Source organism: Rhinolophus sinicus, chromosome 17 (genome assembly GCF_057876585.1).
Source record: "Rhinolophus sinicus isolate RSI-liver-muscle chromosome 17, RSI-T2T, whole genome shotgun sequence".
Lineage (NCBI taxonomy): Eukaryota > Metazoa > Chordata > Mammalia > Chiroptera > Rhinolophidae > Rhinolophus > Rhinolophus sinicus.
In genome coordinates, this window is record NC_142517.1 from 115233313 (window position 1) to 115247366 (window position 14054).

Here is a 14054-nt window from a genome sequence, read left to right on the forward strand (position 1 = left end):
AAGTGAAAATAAATATCAATGGCTTCACAAACATCAAAACTAGTAATCAATATGTTTTACAAATACATTACATCTTTCATTCCCTGAAATCCTACAGGTGTTCCTATTTTATCTCCTGTTTTTTGGAGATACTTGCCACTCTGCGTCGGCAAAGTTCCCAGGGTTGAGAGTAGTGGGAGTTCAAAAGCCCTGGAATAACAGTCAAAAAGGAAGGGAAACGCTCTGTGGAAAATACCTGCAGACTGTGAATGTACCAGGAGAGGGCTGTCTCACTCTGTGCCCTTTATGCAACTTCTGTATTATCGATGATGGAACAAGTTTTGACTAATAACAAAATGATTTGAACTTGGAGAATGTTAATCACTCCTGCTGGAATTTACCCAGAATACAGTTGTTATTTTAAGGGTGAAATTTGGTAAATCAATAATGCAATTAGACTTAGCTCGTTTGCAGCTTGTCTTACCAAATAGCTCTCTATCTAGCTACTGGTACTTAAACTTAGTTTGCAGTTATAGCCGCCCTGATATTCCCTCTTAATTTCTCCCCTCACTGATTAACTGAAGAACTCTGTTTTGTTCCCTTTCGCAAAGGACTCATACCTCGTTAATCCATTTAATTAAGACAATACTCACCCGGAAAGGGCAAATTCTTAATCCTCAAGCTCCCAGACACCAGAATACACATAAAGCCTCAAGTCCCGGTGGCTGAGCCCCCAGCCCCGAGTTTAGAGATAACATCATCTTAAAACAAACCAGACCCCAGGAATCCATGTCAGCCCTCAGACGACCTGACCGACTCCCTATCCTTTGTTATTCTTGTATATTAATAAAACCTTCTGACAGGCTATCATGTGGGGCGGCCTGGGGGGTCTCTGGGCCCGCTCCCCACATAAGAACACAGGATAGGGTGAGACTAAAAAGGAACACCCACGGAGCCATAGGTAGGGGAATCACACCACCACAGTCTCACTGGAGGCTGGATTCACATGACATGCAACCTGCTGTCTGCTTTTCTGCCAACCGACCGACTCCCCATTTGCTAGTTGCAATCTGCCCTGCTAACTGCAATCTGCACTTGCTAGCTCACCCAGCATCTTCTTGCTAGCCCCCATTTTCTGCTAGCGTAGCCACAGCTGTTATATTAGTGGCCAATGGCTCACTGGTTACAGTTGACGGCCAACTAGCCACAGCTGATGGCCATGCAATCACAGTTGACGGCTGTTTACTAGCTGAATGAGCACCTTTCCATGTGAGGCTGAGAGCCTGGAAACTGCGCTCCTGCCTCTGTCCCCACACAGGTCTAGGAATGGAGGGGAGGCTCTGGGGGCAGAGCCCGAGAAAGTAGTTTCCAGGCTCTCGGCCTCACATAGACAGGTACTGGCTCAGGTAGTAAATGGCCATCAACTGTGATGGGATCGCCATCAGCTGTGGCTATTTGGCTGTCATCTGTAACCAGTGAGCCATTGACCACTAATATAACTGCTGTGGCTACGCTAGCAAAAAGAGAGAAGAATGGGGGCTAGCAAGAAGATGGTGGCTGGGCTAGAAAGAGGGGATTGCAGAAAGGCGGATGCCGCCAGCGAGAATATAGTCGTATGACTCCCCCATCTATGGCTCCATGGGTGTTCCTTTTTGGCCTCACCATATCCTGCGTTCTTGTGTGGGGAGCGGGAGCAGAGACCCCGCAGGCCGCCCCGCACGACAAATGGTGCAGCGAGCAGGGTATGGTGCCGGCCAAAGCTCTCCAAAGGACGGTGGAGCAGTTTGTGTGTATGAACACTCATCTCAGGAAGACCAGGAGGAGCAGCTGCCGGAGAGCTGGACCCCCGTGGAGGTGTGGGAGGACGTGGACGGTTCTCCCACCAGCACAGGAAAAGTCATGCAGCTGCTGGAGAGATGGAGCCCCGTGGAGAGGTGGAAAGATGTGGATGGTTCCCCAACCAGCACAGGCCGGAGAAAGCAAAGGTCTTTGCGGCCCTGTGGGCTGGGAAGTGCTTGCTGAGGCAGCCCGGATGCAGGACTTATAGTCCCAGGAGGAAACGCTTGCTGAGTCCTCCGTGGGAGATGAGGGTGAGGTCAAGGTCATCCCTCACCCCCAGGACAGCCCTGGCGAACGACTATGGACTATGGGGAATTGCCTTCCATCCCTAATTTAATGGACAGCTTAACTGTTTAATTGGGAACATACCACCATGTAGTGGAACTGGAGGATATTTGCTTTTGTGTCTTGACTGGCCGCCATTGAGAATATGTAAGCACCTTGATTGTGAGTCGCTATTGTTCCAGCAGGGTACCCCGAGAGGCCCAGAGAGAGTGACAGTGCCCTGAGAGGCCCTGGCTGTGTCCAGGAAGTGTGGCTGTGCCCACAGAGAGTGTGTCATGCGGGAGACCCTGCTCGCTGCGCCATTTGTCATGCAGGGTGGCCTGCGGGGTCTCTGCTCCCGCTCCCCATACAAGAACGCAGGATATGGTGAGGCCAAAAAGGAACACCCACGGAGCCATAGGTAGGGGAGTCATACCACTATATTCTCTCTGGCGGCACTATACTCTCACTGGAGGCTGGATCCACACCGTCCGCAAACCGCCATCCACGCTTGCCAGCCCAGCCGCCATCTTCTTGCTAGCCCCCATTCTTTCTCTCTTCTCTGCTAGCACAGCCACAGCAGTTATATTAGTGGCCAATGGCTCACTGGTTACAGCTGACGGCCAACTAGCCACAGCTGATGGCCATGCAATCATAGTTGATGGCCATTTACTACCTGAGCCAGCACCTGTCTATGTGAGGCCGAGAGCCTGGAAACTGCTTTCTGGGGCTCTGTCCCCACAGAGTGGCAGTGCCCTGAGAGCCCTGGCTGTGTCCAGGAAGTGTGGCTGTGCCCACAGAGAGTGGCAGTGGCCTGAGAGCCCTGGCTGAGTCCAGGAAGTCTGGCTGTGCCCAGAAGCACTGGTGGTGCCCTGAGAAACCCTGGCTGTGTCCGGGAAAACTAGTGGTACCCTAAGAAGTCCAGGAAGTCTGGTCGTGCCCAGAAGTACTGGTGGTGCCCTGAGAAACCCTGGCTGTGTCTGGGAAGACAGGTGGTACCCTAAGAAGCCCAGGAAGTCTGGCCGTGCCCAGACGTACTGGTGGTGACCTGAGAAACTCTGGCTGTGTCCGGGAAAACTAGTGGTACCCTAAGAAGTCCAGGAAGTCTGGCCATGCCCAGAAGTACTGGTGGTGCCCTGAGAAACCCTGGCTGTGCCCAGAGAGTCTGGCTGTGTCCAGGATATTGCATGCACCTCCAGGCTCCTCGCACAGGGCCCCTCGCGGAAGACGCTTGTCACATAGATTGTGAGGCGAGAGCCTGTAGGGGTGGAGTGTGGGGGCAGAGCCCCAGAAAGTAGTTTCCAGGCTCTCGGCCTCACATAGACAGGTGCTGGCTCAGGTAGTAAATGGCCATCAACTGTGATGGGATGGCCATCAGCTGTGGCTAGTTGGCCGTCAGCTGTAACCAGTGAGCCATTGACCACTAATATAACTGCTGTGGCTACGCTAGCAAAAAGAGAGAAGAATGGGGGCTAGCAAGAAGATGGTGGCTGGGCTAGAAAGAGCGGATTGCAGAAAGGCGGATGCCGCCAGCGAGAATATAGTGGTATGACTCCCCCATCTATGGCTCCGTGGGTTTTCCTCTTTGGCCTCACCATATCCTGCGTTCTTGTGTGGGGAGCGGGAGCAGAGACCCCGCAGGCCGCCCCGCACGACAAAGGCCTTTGGGCAGGAGTCTGCCATCCTCCCAGAATGCTGGCACTCTGAATAAACCTGCTTTTTTCCCCCACCAACCATGTCTCTCAGTTTTAAATTTTTTAGGCGGCATGCATCCAGACCTTAGCACGGTATCAGTATTTCACTTGGTTCTAACTCAATGTTATCTACTGGACTATAAACCTCTGTCTTCTTAGCCAATAGAGAAATGTTACTTGTGCTTGGAGAGCTCTAATAATAGAAGTAATAATAGTAGAAAATGCTACAAGAGACTTATTTTGCATTGTATAGTTTTTTGTGTCACTTGAAGTTTTGCCTTTTTACATATATTATTTCAGTTTAAAGGCAGTTGAAAATATGCTGACTGTTTAACATGTATTAAGGGTGCTAGATAATTCATTTCCATTAGTTCATGTAATCCTCACAACAATCAGATAAAACGGACACCATAATGACTTGCTTACTTAATTACTTATTTGTCACTGGAAAGGATAGAAATCAAAATTTTCTCCTGAGTCATAATTTCTTATTCATAAATAAGAAATAGTTTTAGAAAACACTAAATTCTTTTAAGATGTATTTAAGCACCTAGAACATTGCTGTGCATTGTAGTCTTTGAATTTACTCATCTAGCCTTCCATCCATTCATCCATCCATCCGATAAACACCAAAAGTCTGATTGAAGACAATACTGCTCTATTAAACATGTTTCTACAAAGCCAAATTCATGAAATTTAACTGAAATTATTGTCCAAGATGTGTTTGTTAATTGATGAAAAGACAGACAATAATGCTAACCATCAGTAAGCGTGTGACCTTCCAAAAGTTTTACAGTATTGGTTTTAGAGTCTGTCATCGGGGAATAGTTAGAGCATTTTTAATCTCACTAGACTTGTGTTGATTATACTTGTATTATCCTGTTGAGACCCTTAAGAGTTCAATACTAGAATAGGAATGAATGGGTTGTAGTCTTTTGTATCCCCTTCCATATCTTGATAATCAAGCCTGACAGTATGATGCCTTCAGGAAATAGTCGTGAAATAAATGGATGAATGAATGACAACTGAGATGAGCTTTAAAAACTTTAGCAACTGGCATTGAATCCTTGAATACAGCTTACCTTATGAGCTCTAGGTGAGTAGACTGTACCCTGTTAAATGCAGCAAGAGTCCAAATCTTGGCTCTGCCTTTACTAGCCAGCTGTGCCACCTCAGGCAAATCGCCTAATTGCTCCAGGTCCTCTTTCCTTGTCTGTAAGATGGAGTTACAAATAGTTTTCTACCACATGGAGATGTAGTGAGGGGTAAATGAATTTCTATGGTAAAGGGTTTAGAGTCACATCTAGTAGCTGGTAAGTCTGTATAAGTCTTATTATTACTAGTTTCTACTAGGGTCCATTCTATTTTTCTGTTTTCCCAATCTTGTATATTGCCTTTTGTATATCACGTTAAAGATGAAAAATAAAACTTACATTTTTAGATATACTTCATGTCTAAGCAAACCTCCAGTTGTGGCCAGCTATCTCTCATACTTAATTATTAGCTAAATTTGATGCCAAAACAGGGATCCTTTCACTTGCCTTGGATCAAAGTGCATTCATGGGACATGGGCAACCAGCCCATGAGCATGCCCAGTGCTGGCACAGGAAAGACACACACGACCCAGAGTGAATCCCTCACAAGTATTTCCAGACTGGCTCCTAGAGCATTTCTGATTACTCCTCATCAGATCAGACACCTCTAGCCAAGAAATCAATATACCAACCAGAGGGTTCACATGATGAGTCATTTGTCCAGGTTCATAATGAGAATGTCTTCTTCACATCAGAAGTGGAATAATCCCACTATAATCTTTTAGTCCTCTGTGCTCCCCCACCACGGGGAGAGTATAGAAAAGTGAAAGCTGCTTTCTTTTCCCCCAGAGATAATGGAAGTACTCCTCTTTCCCACACTGAGCAGTGGCGCTCAGCTGCACGTCACAGTCACCCAGGGAGCTTTAAGAAACACTGGTGCTCGGGCCCCATTAAGTCAGCGTCTCTGGTTGAGGACCCCAGACATTGTTGTTTGGTTTCATTTGTGTTTGGTGCTGTTTTTTTTTTGTTTTGTTTATTTATTTATTTATTTATTTATTTATTTATTTATTTTTTAAATTAAATTTATTGGGGTGACAATTGTTAGTAAAATTACATAGATTTCAGGTGTACAATTCTATATTACATCATCTATAAATCCCATTGTGTGTTCATCACCCAGAGTCAGTTCTCCTTCCATCACCATATATTCGATCTCCCTTACCCTCATCTCCCACGCCCCACCCCCCATCCCCCTTACCCTCTGGCAACCACTAAACTATTATCTGTGTCTATAAGTTTCTATTTCTCATTTGTTTGTCTTGTTCTTTTGTTGTTTTGGGTTTATATACCACATATCAATGAAATCACATGGTTCTCTGCTTTTTCTGTCTGACTTATTTCGCTCAGCATTACTCTCTCAAGATCCATCCATGTTGTCACAAATGTTCCTATATCATCTTTTCTTACCGCCGAATAGTATTCCATTGTGTATCTATACCACAACTTCTTTATCCATTCATCTATCAAAGGACATTTTGGTTGTTTCCATGTCTTGGCCACCGTAAACAAAGCTGCAATGAACATTGGAGCACACGTGTATTTATCTCTAAATGTTTTCAGATTTTTTGGGTAGATACCCAGGAGAGGGATTGCTGGGTCATATGGCAATTCTATTCGTAATTCTTTGAGGAACCTCCACACTGCCTTCCATAATGGCTTTGGTGCTGTTTTGTTTTTAACTCTCCAGGAGATTCTGATTTTCAACTCATGTGGACAACCACTGACACGGCTGGTTTTGTTATTTCCTCAGTACAGCCTCAGATTGGGCCTGGCTGGATCGTCTGCAAAAAGCGTTAATCACATCAGTATGTACAATGGAACACCTTGGGAGAAGGTATTAGAGAAGTGTATTTTAGTCTAATTCCATGGGAGTCTGAGGTGAAGGAAAAATTATGTAAAGCTACAGAATTGTGGGTATAGATAACAACAATGACGACCATTGTAACAGCAAGTGATGGACATGGAGCGTTTCCAATGTGTACGTACTGTGCTTAGCATGTTACATATATACTCTCTTTTACCCCAAAGAGTTTTGTAAGACTGATGTTGTCTTCCCTGTTTTATAGATGAAGAAACTGAGGTTCAGATAAGTTAGGTAACTTGTGAGCCAAGATTACACACCTTCCAACCTGGATTTTTCTGACTCCAAACCGTATGCTGTCATCAATTATAGGCCACTGTAGTCCCAGCAATAGACGGCCCTGAGAACCACCAGATGGTAAACCTTGAGATGAACAACTTCCCTTGTACCTTAGCATCCCTTTCCTGAGGACCAGGTCAAACCTTCAATTCTGTGTGGCCTCTTGTGTGTGTGCAGGGTAGGATAAAGTGTGTGAAAACTGAGGGCTCTGAATTCATGTAGAATCCAGTATAAGTGTAGAGCCAACTTGTTTTTGGGCTTTGCAGTCCTGATCTGAGTTGGGATGCCCCTCAGGCTAGATTTCCTGGTATCCTGGCAGAGGACGTTTCAGTTCAATAAATACTGATGCTGGACATGCTGTGAGCCAAGCACTGGCACCAGGGGTGCAAACATGATGAGGCGTGGACTTAACAGGCAGGGCACAAGCGGAGTGCAGAGGAGTCACTTAGGCCAACCTGGTGGCTCAAGGAGGACCCAAGCTGTGCGTGGAAGGCTGAATACGAGTTAGGTGATCTGTCACTCAGGGTTCAGTACAGGAAACAGAAACCACCATGGGTGGTCTGCAAGCAGAGAATGATTTAATACTGAAACTGAAGCAGGATCTTACAAAATTGATGGGAGGTCTGGAGGGGCAGAAGTGAGGGGCCTACCCCGGGAATACTGAGTTCAAGTGCCCACTACAGGAGCTATGTTCCGAAAGTCAGAATAGTGTTGCTGCTGCAACTGCCCTTCACACCTATGAAACTTATGACTAGACACTGAAACAGGACACTGAGGCCAGCAGCGTTGAACAGCTATTATTAACCTTCCCTCTCAAATCTTGCTTTCCAGCAGCAACCCCAGCAGAATGGTGCCTTCTCCTTGCATCTGCCTGCCAAATCTCAAAGGAGTACGCCTGCTTGACTGAACTTATTTCAGAACCACACCCTCACTGCAAGGGAGTCTGGGAAATGTCGTTTCGAGGTTTCAAATCTCTTCATAAAGGAAAGAGGCCTGCAGAGGCAATATTCAGTATCCACTACAGATGAGAAGTCTAAGAAGGTCTTTCGCGGCAGAGGCATCAGCACACGTAGAAGCACAAGACCTCCTAAGAGCCCAGTATGAGTAACAGACAGCTGGGTGTGACTAGGCGATCAGGGAGTAACAGAAGAATCTGGATCAAGGTTTTTACCTGAAACTAAACTCTATCTAAGCACTGTACTTTTAATTAATTAGATTCATACATGTACTCTATACATCACACCTTTTCATTGATGTAGCATGGGATTTATTCAACGAATAAATCTAATGCAGAATGAGAAAGGAAATGAGCAAAAGACAGAAAAGAAAATAGACAAAAGTGCTAGGTGAAAGTCATCTACAAAGAAGACAGAACTATCACCTTCTTAAAGCTTAATGCTGTGAACACTGTTGATTACCTACCCAAGAGTCATCTCCCCTTTCTCCTTCCCAACAGAACCCCAGGTTTTTGTTTTGTTTTGTTTGTGAATCAACCATTTTCCGCACAGCCATGTGCTTCAGGCGAGGCAGGAGCTCCAGTCCAAGTCCCAAGAAGCAACTTGTGACTGCCCCACCTGATCCTGTTGCTCCCTTTTTTTTTTATCAGTATTTAGGTTACACATGTGCGTTGGAAACTAGCCAATAACGGAGTGCACCAATGTGAGGTAAATCTGACAAGGGGCTTATGGGAACATTTTTACTCAAAAGGAGAAACAGTGTTGTTTCAATTGGGTATTGTTTGTCTGCATGTGATGCTTACTACTTGTGGGTTCCATCCTGCAACCATAAAAGACCTGAGCTGACACTGAGGCAGGATGGCATTGAGGATGGCCGATCTGCCCCCCTCCAGACTTCTTGTGATGTGATACAATACAATGCTTATTTTGAAGCCAGCTCAGTCACTGTTTTCTGTCACTTGCAACCCAAAACATCATAACTGCTGCCATCTATAGACTTACGATGAGGCTATGCCTACTTAAACTTAGCTAACAGAAGTCTCTGAAAGAGATTTAAGGACAAAAATATATCCCCTACCCTTTTCATCAGAAAACTGTTATTCATCCTTCTAAATCATTCAAGACTCACTTAAATGTCATTTCTTTCAAACTGAGTTGTTACTGCCTGGACTCCCACAGCCTTTCCACAACTATTGGAGAACAACATTTTATTCATCCACTCTTTCAACGAATATTTATTATTATGTTTTTAATTTTACCAATACATTTATTTAATCAAATATCTCCAAAATATTATCAATTCAACATCTAATCAAGATAAAAATTCAACAAGTATTTATTAAGTACCTGTTATGAAGTTGGTAATATTTTAGGCACAGGGAACTAGGTGCATGGAGATTTCAGTCTAGTGAGAAGACAGAAAATAAATGAAAACATGTAAATGTGATGACTGTTATCAAAGGGGGGGAAATAATTCTTATGGAAGCATTTAAAAGAGAGAGAAATAACTACCTTGCGATTTATTTTATTTTTATGTGATTATCTGTTTATCTATCATTTTTTCCCACTAGTTTGCGTGTTCATGCAATTTTGTATGCCCCACCCCTTCCTTGGGAGATTGTATTTTCCAAGATGGCTGCAAATCTATCCCAAGTGTTCTTCTGCAATGTGATCTTGCCATTCCCCATGGGGGAAAGAAGGTAGGAGGTCCTAAGCCCCTCACTTGACTCTCAGTGTGCTAGTGATAGTTTTGATCAATAAAATATGTTGGAAGTGATGCTACGGGACCTCCATGGAGAGGTCACAAAAGGCCATGCAGCTTCCATCTGGTTCTCTTGGAACACCAGTTTTCTTGAAATGTTCCTTCCTGGGACATACCTTGTTGGATCCTACATGTACATGCTCCAGTTGATAGTCCCAGCTGAGCCCAAGCCTGGTGTCTGACATAAGAGTAAAAAAACTTCCAGATGATTCCCATCCCCTGCCTCGGGTCACCCCCAGATATTCAAGTCGTCCCAACTGAGGCCCAGCTGTGAAGCAGAGACAAGCCATCCCTGCTGTGCCCTCTCCCAATTGCTGATATACAGCATCCATGAGCATAATAACACGCCCATTAGTTTACACCACTAGATAGGAGTGGTTTGTTGCACACTGGTGATGACTGACATCTTCCTAACATCTCTTCACTTGCAATAAAGTAAAGCTGGGGACAATCATGATATCTTTGATCACATGGAGAGATAGTACTCCAGACTGGGAGTTTGACGTACCTGTAAGAGCTCTCCCTTAGCTACCTTTAAGTTTTCTTGGTTGTGTATTACCTGACATTGGACAAGAGGATGAAATATGGTTCATTCATTCATTATGTATTGATTACATGCTGCATTCCAGGAACTACTCTGGACACGGGGGATGAAACAGTATTCAGACATGGTTCCTGAACTGGTACCAACTCAGTTCAATGGATTTTTCATACATTGTCACTCATGTCAAAATATATACTAATAGATACATTTGTAGAGGGTTAAATTATAATATATCTCAGGAAGTCTAAGTGGCTTATTGAAAGTCACACAGGTTATAAGAGAAAGATGAAAAATTATGCCTTTTGACCCTAAAATCTTAGTTGTTTCTACTGAACTCTGCTGTATCCTTTTGTTAGTTGTTCAATTTTATTTATAAAAATGTTAGTTTTACACTTGCTTAAGGAATACATTGTTGTACATAGAGTTAGGTGCTTGAGCTTCTGTTGTTCCATGGAGAGCTGAGAAGGTTTATAAGTCAGAGGATCAAGTTCTCAGTGTATAGAACTTTGGAAGGAGATTTCCCTATTGATAGCCTAAACTTACAAAAATAAGGGAATGTGTTAATCAATTCTGATTCTTCTACTCAGTGGAATACTCTGAAAACATTAAATGTAATGACTATCAAACTTTACATTGTTATAGCTCCTCAAGGAGGGTGATTTGAAAATAGATTTCAAAACTACAAATAAACATGCCTTTTGTTCTAGCAATTTTAGTTTGAGAAACTTATCCTACAGAAATATGCACACGTGTACAAAATTATTCATAGCAGCATTTACTTTCCCTGCAAAATATTGGCAATAACCTAAATGACCATCAGTACGGAAGAGTTAAACTAATTACAGCACCTCCAATTCCTGGGCTTAGGGGTGGTGAGCTCATACTCTTCTGACTGTTTCTTACCCTGGAATTCTAAAACTGGCTTCCCCTGTATGTAGAGATCCAATACCGGCCCCATTCACTGCTTTCTCTACCCAGCCTGGGGGAGAGAGGAACTCTTTAGTTGATGTTCACTGGACCAAGTACATCACTGAATCTTTACTGTGTGCTCCAAGGTATGGTCTTCTTTCATCCTCACCACTAAGCGTTATTGTTTTTATGCCTCCCATTTCACAGGTGAGAAAGGTAAGACTCAGAGACTGCTGTGTGCAGGAGCCAGCGCTAAATGTAAAACTTCCAGGAATTCGGCAACCTAGTGGTTAATCATGACTCTTGTTAAAAATTTGATTACACAAAATTATAAGTAAATAAATTATATTAGAAACAAAGGTAATAAATACTTAAAATTCATCATCAAAAGCATTTCATTAGCGTCTGTGCTTCAGAGGTTATTGATGTCTGTCGTATCTGTATGGCAGAAACACTGTCTTATAGTGAGCTGCTATTCTTGTTTCCCCAACTCTCCATTTTATGGTATTAGGTTGGCAGTTTGAAATCTGCTATGGTGGGGATATTTACACCACAGAAATTGACAAGTGTACAAATCAGGGCTTATATTTTAGCCCCTCCCCCCCAGAGAGCTGATTGTTAAACATCTACCAGTACCCTGTGCTGAGAGAGGTTAACTCACTTGATAAAGTAGCCACAAGGCTGGTGGTGGGGCCTCGTGTGCAGCCAGACTCCGGAGAGCTTGCCTTGTGCTATTCTACCTCTTAATAAAATAACAAAGGATCTTCAACAAGATAATTGCAAGGAAATAGAAGAGTTTTTTACTGAAGAAAAAGGTTCTTATATCACCGCAGGAAGGAATTTCAGGACAAAACCAAATAAGTAACTGTTGTCTTACAGCTGCCGAACCCTTTGTTCTCCTGCACCTGCCCCAGAATATCACAAGGGAGTGCCTCAGCAACCTGAGGCCTGATGGAAAGATATTGGTAAAGTTTTCTTGAGGGGATGTCTCAGCAAACTGAGACCCAGTGGAATGATATTGGTCACTCCCTGTCATGCGGGAGACCCTGCTCGCTGAGCCATTTGTCGTGCCGGGCGGCCTGCAGGGTCTCTGCTCCCGCTCCCCACACAAGAACGCAGGATATGGTGAGGCCAAAAAGGAACACCCACGGAGCCATAGGTAGGGGAGTCATACCACTATGGTCTCACTGGAGGCTGGGCCCACCGGACGCGTGACATGCCGTCTGCCTTTCCGCCCACCGACCGACAACTCTCCTCCACTCTCCTCAGCTCTGTTCCTCTACTCTCTTCCTCTCTTCTCGGCTCTCCTCGGCTCCTCGGCAATCCTCGGCTCTCCTCCGTAGCTGCAGCAGTTATACCAGTGGCCAATTGGCTAACCGGCCACAGCCGACGGCCATCTACCACCCGAGCCAGCCCCCTTCCACGTGAGGCCGAGAGCCTGTAAACTACTTTCTGGGGCTCTGTCCCCACACTCCCCTTCAATGGATGGTTTCAGAACAATGACTCCATCCCCCGGGGTTGTGCCTGTGTGTGTGAAGGCACAGTATGTGCTGGAGCACAATGGGGACTTTCGGGAAAACAGCCAGCAGGCACGGAACTCACAGACCTTGAGATTAACAAGCTTTACTTCCTCATTTTTTAAGGAATAAAAAGCTATGTGTTGACCTGATTTGGGGCTCAGCCCTTGAGGCTTGAGTCCCTTGCCCCCCCCCCCCCCCTTTACACTTTATTCTTGGCTACTGTCTTTCTTAACCCTTCGCTGCCCTTCTTGCTTCCCACAGCTCTTGTCGTGCAGGACACAACAAGTAATGCAAACAGAGCTGAACAAGCAGTAGATTTATTAAGAGAAAGAAAAGAGTGAGGTACACTCTCAGGACAGCGTGAGAGTGAGCAGACCCAGAAGAAGAGAGACTGTGCTGAAGAACAAAGTCTTAGGATTTTATTCAAATGAGAGCGCCAAATACTCTAGCTTAAGGGGTGGAGTCCCAGGTGTTCCCGGGGTAGGTCCCCGCTGTCCTCTCTGACCACGCCTTACCATAGGGTGGTGGGATTACCTTGTCCTCACTTGGCCCTCATGAGAACTGTCATGGCTACACAGCTGGTAGAGATTTTTCCCTGCCCCCAATGGTAATAGCATTATAATTCCTTACAATTAGCTGTAGCTATTCCTTTTCTTAAGAATGATCTCATCTCCTTTCTTTCCTGTGTTTCCCCTCACATCTTCCTTTCCTCCTGCTATCTCCCCATTGCCCTGTTCTTTCTGCCTATGGTAAACTTCTTCCCTCAAGAAATCTGTGTTTTTATAATCTTACAAGGGATTTGGGATGAAGGTCCGTCTTTGGAAACTGCTTCCTACTAAACAGGGGCATTGTCCCTGCCTGTGGACACCAGAGTTTCCTATTTATTTATTTATTTATTTATTTATTTATTTATTTATTTATTTATTTCAGGTTTATGAAGCAACATAATAGACATTTACACCTCTCACAAAGTGAAAACCCCTTCCCCCAAGCTACTACCCTCTGACCTCTTATATAACTGTTAAAATATCATTAACTATCTTCCTCATTCTACACTCCACCTCCTGTGAATATATATATACACATATATATGTGTATATATATATATATATATATATATATATATATATATATATATTCTTATAGTTAACATACAATATAATTCTACTTCAGCTTCAGTTGTAGAGTCCATTGGTCAGGGATCTACACAGTCTATGAAGTGATTCCCTTGATAAGTCCAGTACCCATCAGACACCTTACATAATCTTTACAGCATTGTTGATTAGATTCCCCATTCTGTATTTCATATCCCATGACTATATTGTGTCTACTAATTTGCATTTTCTAATCTTT

General features: G+C 44.3%; 1 long non-coding RNA gene across 3 annotated transcripts in view; it reads left to right on the forward strand.

The window, feature by feature from the left end:
* The window catches only part of LOC109438113 (uncharacterized), a 76296-nt gene extending 64769 nt beyond the window's left edge, over nucleotides 1-11527 (forward strand). The window contains exons 4-5 of one of the 3 annotated variants that reach the window (XR_012497265.2): nucleotides 6558-6704; nucleotides 7842-11527. This is a non-coding gene — a long non-coding RNA (uncharacterized LOC109438113). The remainder of the gene's footprint in view (nucleotides 1-6557; nucleotides 6705-7841) is intronic. The other 2 variants (XR_012497262.2, XR_012497268.2) reach the window with 2 other exon arrangements.
* The last annotated feature ends 2527 nt before the right edge of the window (nucleotides 11528-14054 follow it).